The following is a 7500-nucleotide window of genomic DNA, read 5'->3' as shown; positions in this document are numbered from 1 at the left end:
GCAATATTTAGAAGGAAGAAATAGAAGAAGGTTGTAAAGACAAGACAAGTGGTGGGGGCAAGAGCAAATGAGATATGAATTTTTAACAACAGGATGGAGAAAAAAACCAGTGTAATTTAAGGCTACATAGGTGAATATGGTGATAGAATAAAATTATTCTTTTGTTTGTGAAAATGCAGCCTTCACATGAAACTAAGAGACAAGACTGAAAGAGCTGAGAGAAGGTCACAAAATAAGAACTCTGGAAGATTTCAGAACAAAGCACTTCTGATGGAAGAATGAAATGAACATTATGTCTGTGTAGAAAAATGAATGGAATGTACTCTAAATGCACATGTAGACTTAATATCACAAGTAAATGGGAGAAGATGGAAACACAATTACTCTGATTTTTCCAGGCTAAGCTGTATGACCAAAACCAATCCCACATAAGACTGAGGATATCCAGCAACATAAGTTATTTCTCAAAACCCTTTAACTGACATAGGAACACGCTCCATTGGTACTGCTACAGACACGTGATCAATGAAACAAAAATCTTGACCTAGAGTCCAAATCAAATAGATCTGAAGAAAGCAGTTGGAGAAATCAATACAAGCAAGCAGACACTCTCCAGTCTACTTCACCTATGTATTTCTCTTTATTAAGTAAGGGAAGGAGTACAGTAGAAAGTTCATGCATTCTCCAATCCTCCTGCCATACTTTTAGTTTCTTCTTGCGTGTTCCCAAAGAGCTTACAGACCATATTAAATACCGATCTGTCCAGAGTGCAATAGAGATCCTACTTGATAGTCTTCCTGTAGTCATGGAAGAGTTAACAGAATTTATCCTTAAAAATCAATTCTCTTTCAGTATGTGTTTATCACAGTACGTGCTTATCACAGTACATGGGGATCAAATAAAAGCAAAGGTAGATTATTCTTCTGTTTATACTGATTTGGAATTTCATAATAAGTATATTTGCCTAATATTGTAATACAGTAAATACACTTGCAACAGGTGAATTCACAACTTACCAAGTGCATCTTGTATGTACATAAATACTTATATATATACATATGTATATACATATATATATACATGTATATACATATGTATATATACATACACTGTATTTAGGCACTTTTGTGCGTGCATATTTCTGTCTAGTGGACCTACTCTATGGCCTAGCTGTGGTAGATATAAATTTCATCTTTGATCCAGCAGGTAACTTTTCCAAGTTGTCTGCTGGATTTTATGTACCTTGTATAAACATGGAAAAGAACTATATGATTACTTGATGTACATTAAACAGTAATCCTATATTTTACTTTCATTTATTAATTGCTGGCTAAAGACATCAGAGGTTCCTTGTATAGAATGCCATAAGATTGCAAAATTTAGTTGAAGGAAGAAAGCATGCATTTATTCAAAGAACCTATTTCTATTTTAGAACAAAACACTACAAGTTAATCCTGAAGGATTAACAATGGCAAAGGAACCTAGAAGAATATAAACTCAGAGCCAAATTTATCTCTGTGGTAAACAGAGGCAGCGGAGCCATGATTGTTATAATTAGGAAAAATCTATCCTCCTGCAATAGCAGCTACACACATTGCACGTCAACAGACAGATGAAATGACAATGTTCTTAGGAGGAGTCAAATCCATGTATCTCAACCTCACCAGTACATGATTACAGAATGAATAAAATTACCCTACAGCTGAAGATTTGTATTAATATTGTTGCTGTTACAATTGTACCTTTTAAAGTTGATTCGTGACTGAAATGAAAGCAAGTTTTAACATTACCATGCATACAGGTCACCCTGATATTATCCTACCACATAATGATTCCAAAAATCTCTCAAAGATTAATGATGATCACATAATTCCAGAAAGTCAGCACTCTATATGTAGAAATATATTGGCAATAAAACCCAGTCACTGTTGTGCCTTTCCCCAGTTGGGGATCTCTCACTTTTCTTTGGTTTCTAAAGGCCTCAGATCAATAACTAGAGTGGCATTATTAACAGCTCCCTCAACACCTTGGCCAGCACTAATATTAAATCCATTATACCTTCTGTTTGACATTTGCAGTACAGCAGAAAGTGCTGTAGATACAGTCAAACTGCCTTGGGAATGGGGTTGGATGCAGGGTTAGTGAGATGGCTTCCCTTGCCTGATTCTAAATTTATCTCATTGATAGAAAACTTCAGCTATTCAGAAAACTACACTAGGCAATAAATAATTCACCTGTCAAAGTGAGTAAAAAAAATCACTTTCATGCTGTTTTTGAAATACATTACCAAAAGATCTTCAAAAAATATTTGACATTCCTTATTGTCATCATGTTTACAGAATTTAATAGGTATCACAACACATATCACAGTGTTTCCAAATGAATGCTTAACTAGTAAATGATGTTGGAAACAAGACACAGTTGTTTAGTTTGTAGTTTTAAATTTCATGGTAACTTTTTTAAGGCATTTATTGTACATTGTAGGCACCATGTAATAATACATCTCAATCAACCTGAACAAAATTGCCGGATGAACTTACGGTCCGTTCTCAGGGTATTTACACTGGCATAGCTTATATCTATATTCAGTTCCTCAGCATACCCACTCACTGTGATATTCCATGGACTCAAGCTCTGATGTTCTGGCTGAGCTGCATTCAGGACAGAACACAACATGGGAAGCTGTGTATAGGATACCCTTAGATTCCTACTTGCGAATACTTCAGGGCAGCTTAGAGTAGCTCATGGAACAGTGCTGTTTTGTAGCAGCTGTATCTCTATCTAAAAACAGGAGCTGTGAGCCTGGGATGTTCAGGGGTGACTGTTCTAGGAGTCTAAAAATCAGTCAGAAAGAAAGTGAAAATTCTACTGTTAGACTATCATCTCTGGTGCGCAAGAATGGACAGGAAATATATGTAGTGGCTGCGGGCTGATGTGCTTTTACTTCAGGTTCAGTCAGTACTAAGACTCTCTGACACTATAATTTCAGTAGCCTGTTTGCATTTGCTGTAAATGGTTCTCCTAACTACATTTCCAGTACCTGTCCAACTAAAAGCTGCAGACAAGAGGAAACTAAGCTCTGCAAATGCAAACGAAAGAAGCAGAAGCTGGGGGCTCTAGGTGGGGAGAATAGCAGCTCATCAAAATGTTCTTTGACTTCATGGAAGATTCTGACATGGAGTTTAAGAAAGAACTTTTTAATCGAAGAAAATAAGGCAACAGGACCAACAGGTTACATAGTGTATTCTCAAGTGCTGTGACTTCACAAGAAGAGAAGCTCTGGTGACAGCACTTGTGATGAAACCTTGCTGTCATGGGAGGCACCCATCCCTGTGATGGGACTAACACTATCACAGGACAAGGTTGCAGATTCGTTTCCCTAGGCTTGCCTTCCCTGCTTTCACAGAGACTGACACAAAAAATGCTGAAGATTCCTGCTGAGATAATTTTAAAGGTGTCTCCTTGGTATGTCACTGCCATCTTTCTGCCTAAGATTGCCAAGCATGGTGTGTCTGCTTCTTAGCAGCTGCAATTCACAGTTCAGTTTAGCCACTAGTGAAACCACCACTGATTTTGGCTTATATTAATATCCTGGCTGTGAATGTGACAAGTGAACACCCTTTGGTGGCATTAATCTGTGGCAGAGGTCACAATGTGTAAGTGGAGTGGGTAACATCTTAAGTGCCTTTAAAAAACTTCAGAATCATATTCCAAATAAACCATTCATGTATGAATGTGTGATTAAAGAGAAAAGTAAAACAAAAATTGAGGTGGATGTCTCCAAGGTTCTGGGGCTTATGCTGATTTTTTTTGGTTTTATTATATGTGCCTATATTAATTCCTTTCCCTGTTAAAAGGACTATTGAAACAAATAGAAGAGTGTCTTTTTTAGACACAGACAACTCTGAGCAATAATAATAGCTGTTTTCAGCTGATTCCTCTGGATATTTACCCAGATTTCAGGTGAATTTCACAACAGAGGTGAGATGAAAGCTGCTTAATACTGCTGCTGGGAATACCCAAATTAACAAATCTGAAAGTGGCTTGGGTGAGTCAATGGGTGCTGCAGCTGGGGAGGCACCTGGCACACATGAAGATTCAGGAAGAGTCAAAAAACCACAGCCTTCTAGCAAATGTATTAAGTCCAGCCACAAAGTGAACTGTTCATATTATATTACTTGAATAGGATTATACAAATAAAGAAAGAAAGATTCCATTCCTGCATACTTTTGCTGAGATACTAAGAATGCCAAATGAGTGAATTTGGGACTCTCATACCTTAACTGAAGGTGGATGGGACTTTAAAACTTCATAAGAAATACAGTTTCCCATAGCCAAACTCAGTTTGAGGGCAGGACTGCAAGGAAATTCAGTGTTCAGTGAGGTGTTGTAATTTTATGGTTTTAATTTCCTTGGTTTTGAAACCATCCAAAGAAACAATTTAATTGCTATGCATGCTATAGTTTGAATACTTTCAAACTGGGCTTTTAAAATTCACACTTTACTGATACGAAAAGAATGGGAAAGGAGTGACTCTTCTCTACATTTTACTTGTAGTATTTGACTGGTAACAGCATCATTTTACTGGCCATTTACTTACTCTTTTTACAGGCTCCTACCATTTTTGTCATTTCAATAGGAAAAAGGGATTTTTAAAGTGAAAATCTAGAAATCTAAAATTAACAGAATATTACTGAGACTCCAAAATCATGCTTTAGTTCTGCCCCTGTGGGCAACTATCCTTGTGTCTGATGTCAATTCAAGCACAGGAAATGCTGTTACCAAAAGTATGTTCTGCTAAGATCTGAGAAAATACAGTTGCAGTGAAAGACCTGTTGCATGCTAATATCTTCCACTCAAAGTACAGGTATTCAGCTCTACCAAGACTTGTCCCAAGAAAGTCCGTTAGTCTTTTTAGTATTGCTTACTCCTTCTGACTATCAGAAAAGTACTTTTTCTACTAAGTAGTAACTCAGAAAAAAATGTACATTTTCTTCACATCCAAGCAATTTTGCTTAATGGAGCAGTTCTTTAATTGCTCATGTTTGACATGAGGTTAGGTGTGAAAAATCACAGAAGTAATATGCAAAGAGATTTCGGATAACACATGTGAGGATGAGACCTTTTAAGAGAATGGATTTGCCACCTTTATTATGCTTCCAGTCCCCTGCTAGAGTAAGCAACATTCTTCTTTTCAGCTGAAATTCCATGGGTTAAATTGCTATTGTAGTTATTCTTTGACCAAAGTTCCGTCTGATATATTTTGCTAAGTTGTCTAAATCCTGCTGTAGTATTGATTTCTCCCTTTGAAAGCTCTCACCCATTCAGTAGGCTCCAAGGATCCCTTGTCCCAGCTCAATTCATTCTAAAATGCAGCTGGGATATGTTATACCTGACACCAGTATTACAATTGCTAACTGATGTTAGAGATACAAGATGATATTAGAAACAGAAAGGGAAACGTTTCTTTACCACAGAGAAATATATAGTAGTTCTTATAACCCTTGGATAATTGTTTTGCCCAAAGAGATTTTTTTTTTCCTTATTTTATTGCTCCTTGAACACAGCTGGTTTTACATTTATTGGGCACTTAACAGTAGCTACATTGAATTCATTAAAAGGACAGTATTGCTGTTATAATCCCAAATCTGCAGAACTATTACAAGTAATGAAAAGACACAAGCAGAGGTATAGAAAAAATAAATTATCCATCCAGGCAGCATGGTCCAGAGGTTCTCTTCTCACAGAGTCTGCAAGATAGATTCTACATCAAGTCTTTCAAGTTGCCTTAAAATATACATTGTTAATATTAAGCTGAATTGAAAGTTCCAGGAATTTCAGTGACAGAACATACCCTCTGAGGGTCCAATCTTAAAAACAGCTACTCACATAACTACAGATTTTTGACAAATATTTCTTCTGAAACTGCATCCTAAAACGCACTTCTTTTTTTTGTGCAGTGCTGTCCAGTCAGCATACACCCTTAATAATCCCCATTTTCTTCAGTCTAATTTCAGAGAAGAAAGTCTGCTGCTTGAAGAAAAACACTTATTATGGCGCAGTATCACTGCTTCTTAGGCTAGCTTAGTCAGTTATTTTCTTCTATTATAATGCCAAATGTTACTTAGATTTCAGTCATTTAGTAATGATACACTGAACTCATCAAGTATTCTGCAAAATTCCATACCTAGTAGCTGCCTCTTCATTTTCATAATAATCACATATTGATATCCTTTTTTCCCCAAAATTACACACACTGTTATTTAAAAAATATCTTAGTGTCTTAACACAGTTAAAGAGATTATGGTGCAATGAACAGCAGTCTTCAAAAACATTCTTTCGTGTTATTAAGATACAGAAAATCTAGTTAAAATTCTTTCGGCTTTTAAGGAACCATAAGGAGCTTTGAGATGTAGAGCTTGACACTAACTTTTTAACAAACTCCCTTGGAGCTATCATCTGCATTAGTGAAGATATTTAGTTAAAGGTAGCACCCTACCCTGCTTTACAGAAATATATCAGTCAATTTAATTGTTGTTATTAGCCACAGTTTGACATAACTGCAACCAAGGATTTACATAACAAGAAAAGTATATAATTTATTTATTCAGGAGTTGGACATCGATGATCCCCGTGAGTCCCTTACAACTCAGGGTGTTCTATGATTCTATTTAAGTAACAATTCATTCCTCTCAGACATGTACAAAGAATAGAGGCTGGATAGCTCCAGTCTGAATATTATAAGCTTATAGTGGAATCAAATGCAAATGGTAGTGTTGAAAAACACATGCTCAGGGTAAAATGTTAAAATTCCAAACCAAATCTGCACTTCTTATTGCTTATAAGCAGTAGTCCCTGAGTTTAAGATTAAACACATTCCAAGAAAAAAAAAGGTTACTAGTAATGTGAAGTAAGGGTCAAATGGGAAAAAAACCCCCCAAATTGAAACAAATAGTTTTACCTTTTTAATTTTTAGCAACACACAATAACAATCTAAATAGAACAATATTATAGTGCATATAATAAAAAAACAAAGGTAAACTCTAACACCTGGTGGCAGCAATTACAGCAATGGGCATTTATTTTTTTACAGCACACACGGCAATGGAGATGAGTTGTGTATTTCCCTCCCTCTTCCTTCCTCCAGTTCCCCTATGCACGAGACAAAGTGAGTGCTCATTCAAAGCAGGATGAAACCCAGAATGGCTCCTCAATCAGATATAAAATGGTCTATCTTCTTACCTAACATTAAGAATCCAATAGAGACAGTGAATTGAAATACAGCCTAGGTTGAGCTCTAGGAAAAACGGTAGACAAGCACAAACACTGATTACTAATTCTGGGTTCTCTGCTGCAAATAAGACCATTTCAATAAACCTAATGACAATGAAAGGCAGAGGAAAATAAAATCCAGATACAGGATTTCAAGCAATCTTGGATTCCTGCTTCCTGAACCATAAATTAACCCCCAGATCAATAAGTTGGGATTCTTATTTCATG

The 7500-nt window shown here is 36.3% G+C and overlaps 1 protein-coding gene and 1 long non-coding RNA gene across 9 annotated transcripts in view; one reads left to right on the top strand and one right to left on the bottom strand.

The window, feature by feature from the left end:
- Positions 1-7500, bottom strand: part of NPAS3 (neuronal PAS domain protein 3) — a 609815-nt gene that overhangs the window by 91256 nt on the left and 511059 nt on the right. The window lies entirely within an intron of this gene.
- The window catches only part of LOC135415990 (uncharacterized), an 11787-nt gene continuing 7606 nt past the window's right edge, over positions 3320-7500 (top strand). Inside the window, exon 1 of the long non-coding RNA XR_010431380.1 lies at positions 3320-3465. This is a non-coding gene — a long non-coding RNA (uncharacterized LOC135415990). The remainder of the gene's footprint in view (positions 3466-7500) is intronic.

This window comes from Pseudopipra pipra, chromosome 6, assembly GCF_036250125.1.
Source record: "Pseudopipra pipra isolate bDixPip1 chromosome 6, bDixPip1.hap1, whole genome shotgun sequence".
Classification (NCBI taxonomy): domain Eukaryota; kingdom Metazoa; phylum Chordata; class Aves; order Passeriformes; family Pipridae; genus Pseudopipra; species Pseudopipra pipra.
This window is presented reverse-complemented; position numbering and strand designations above follow the sequence as displayed.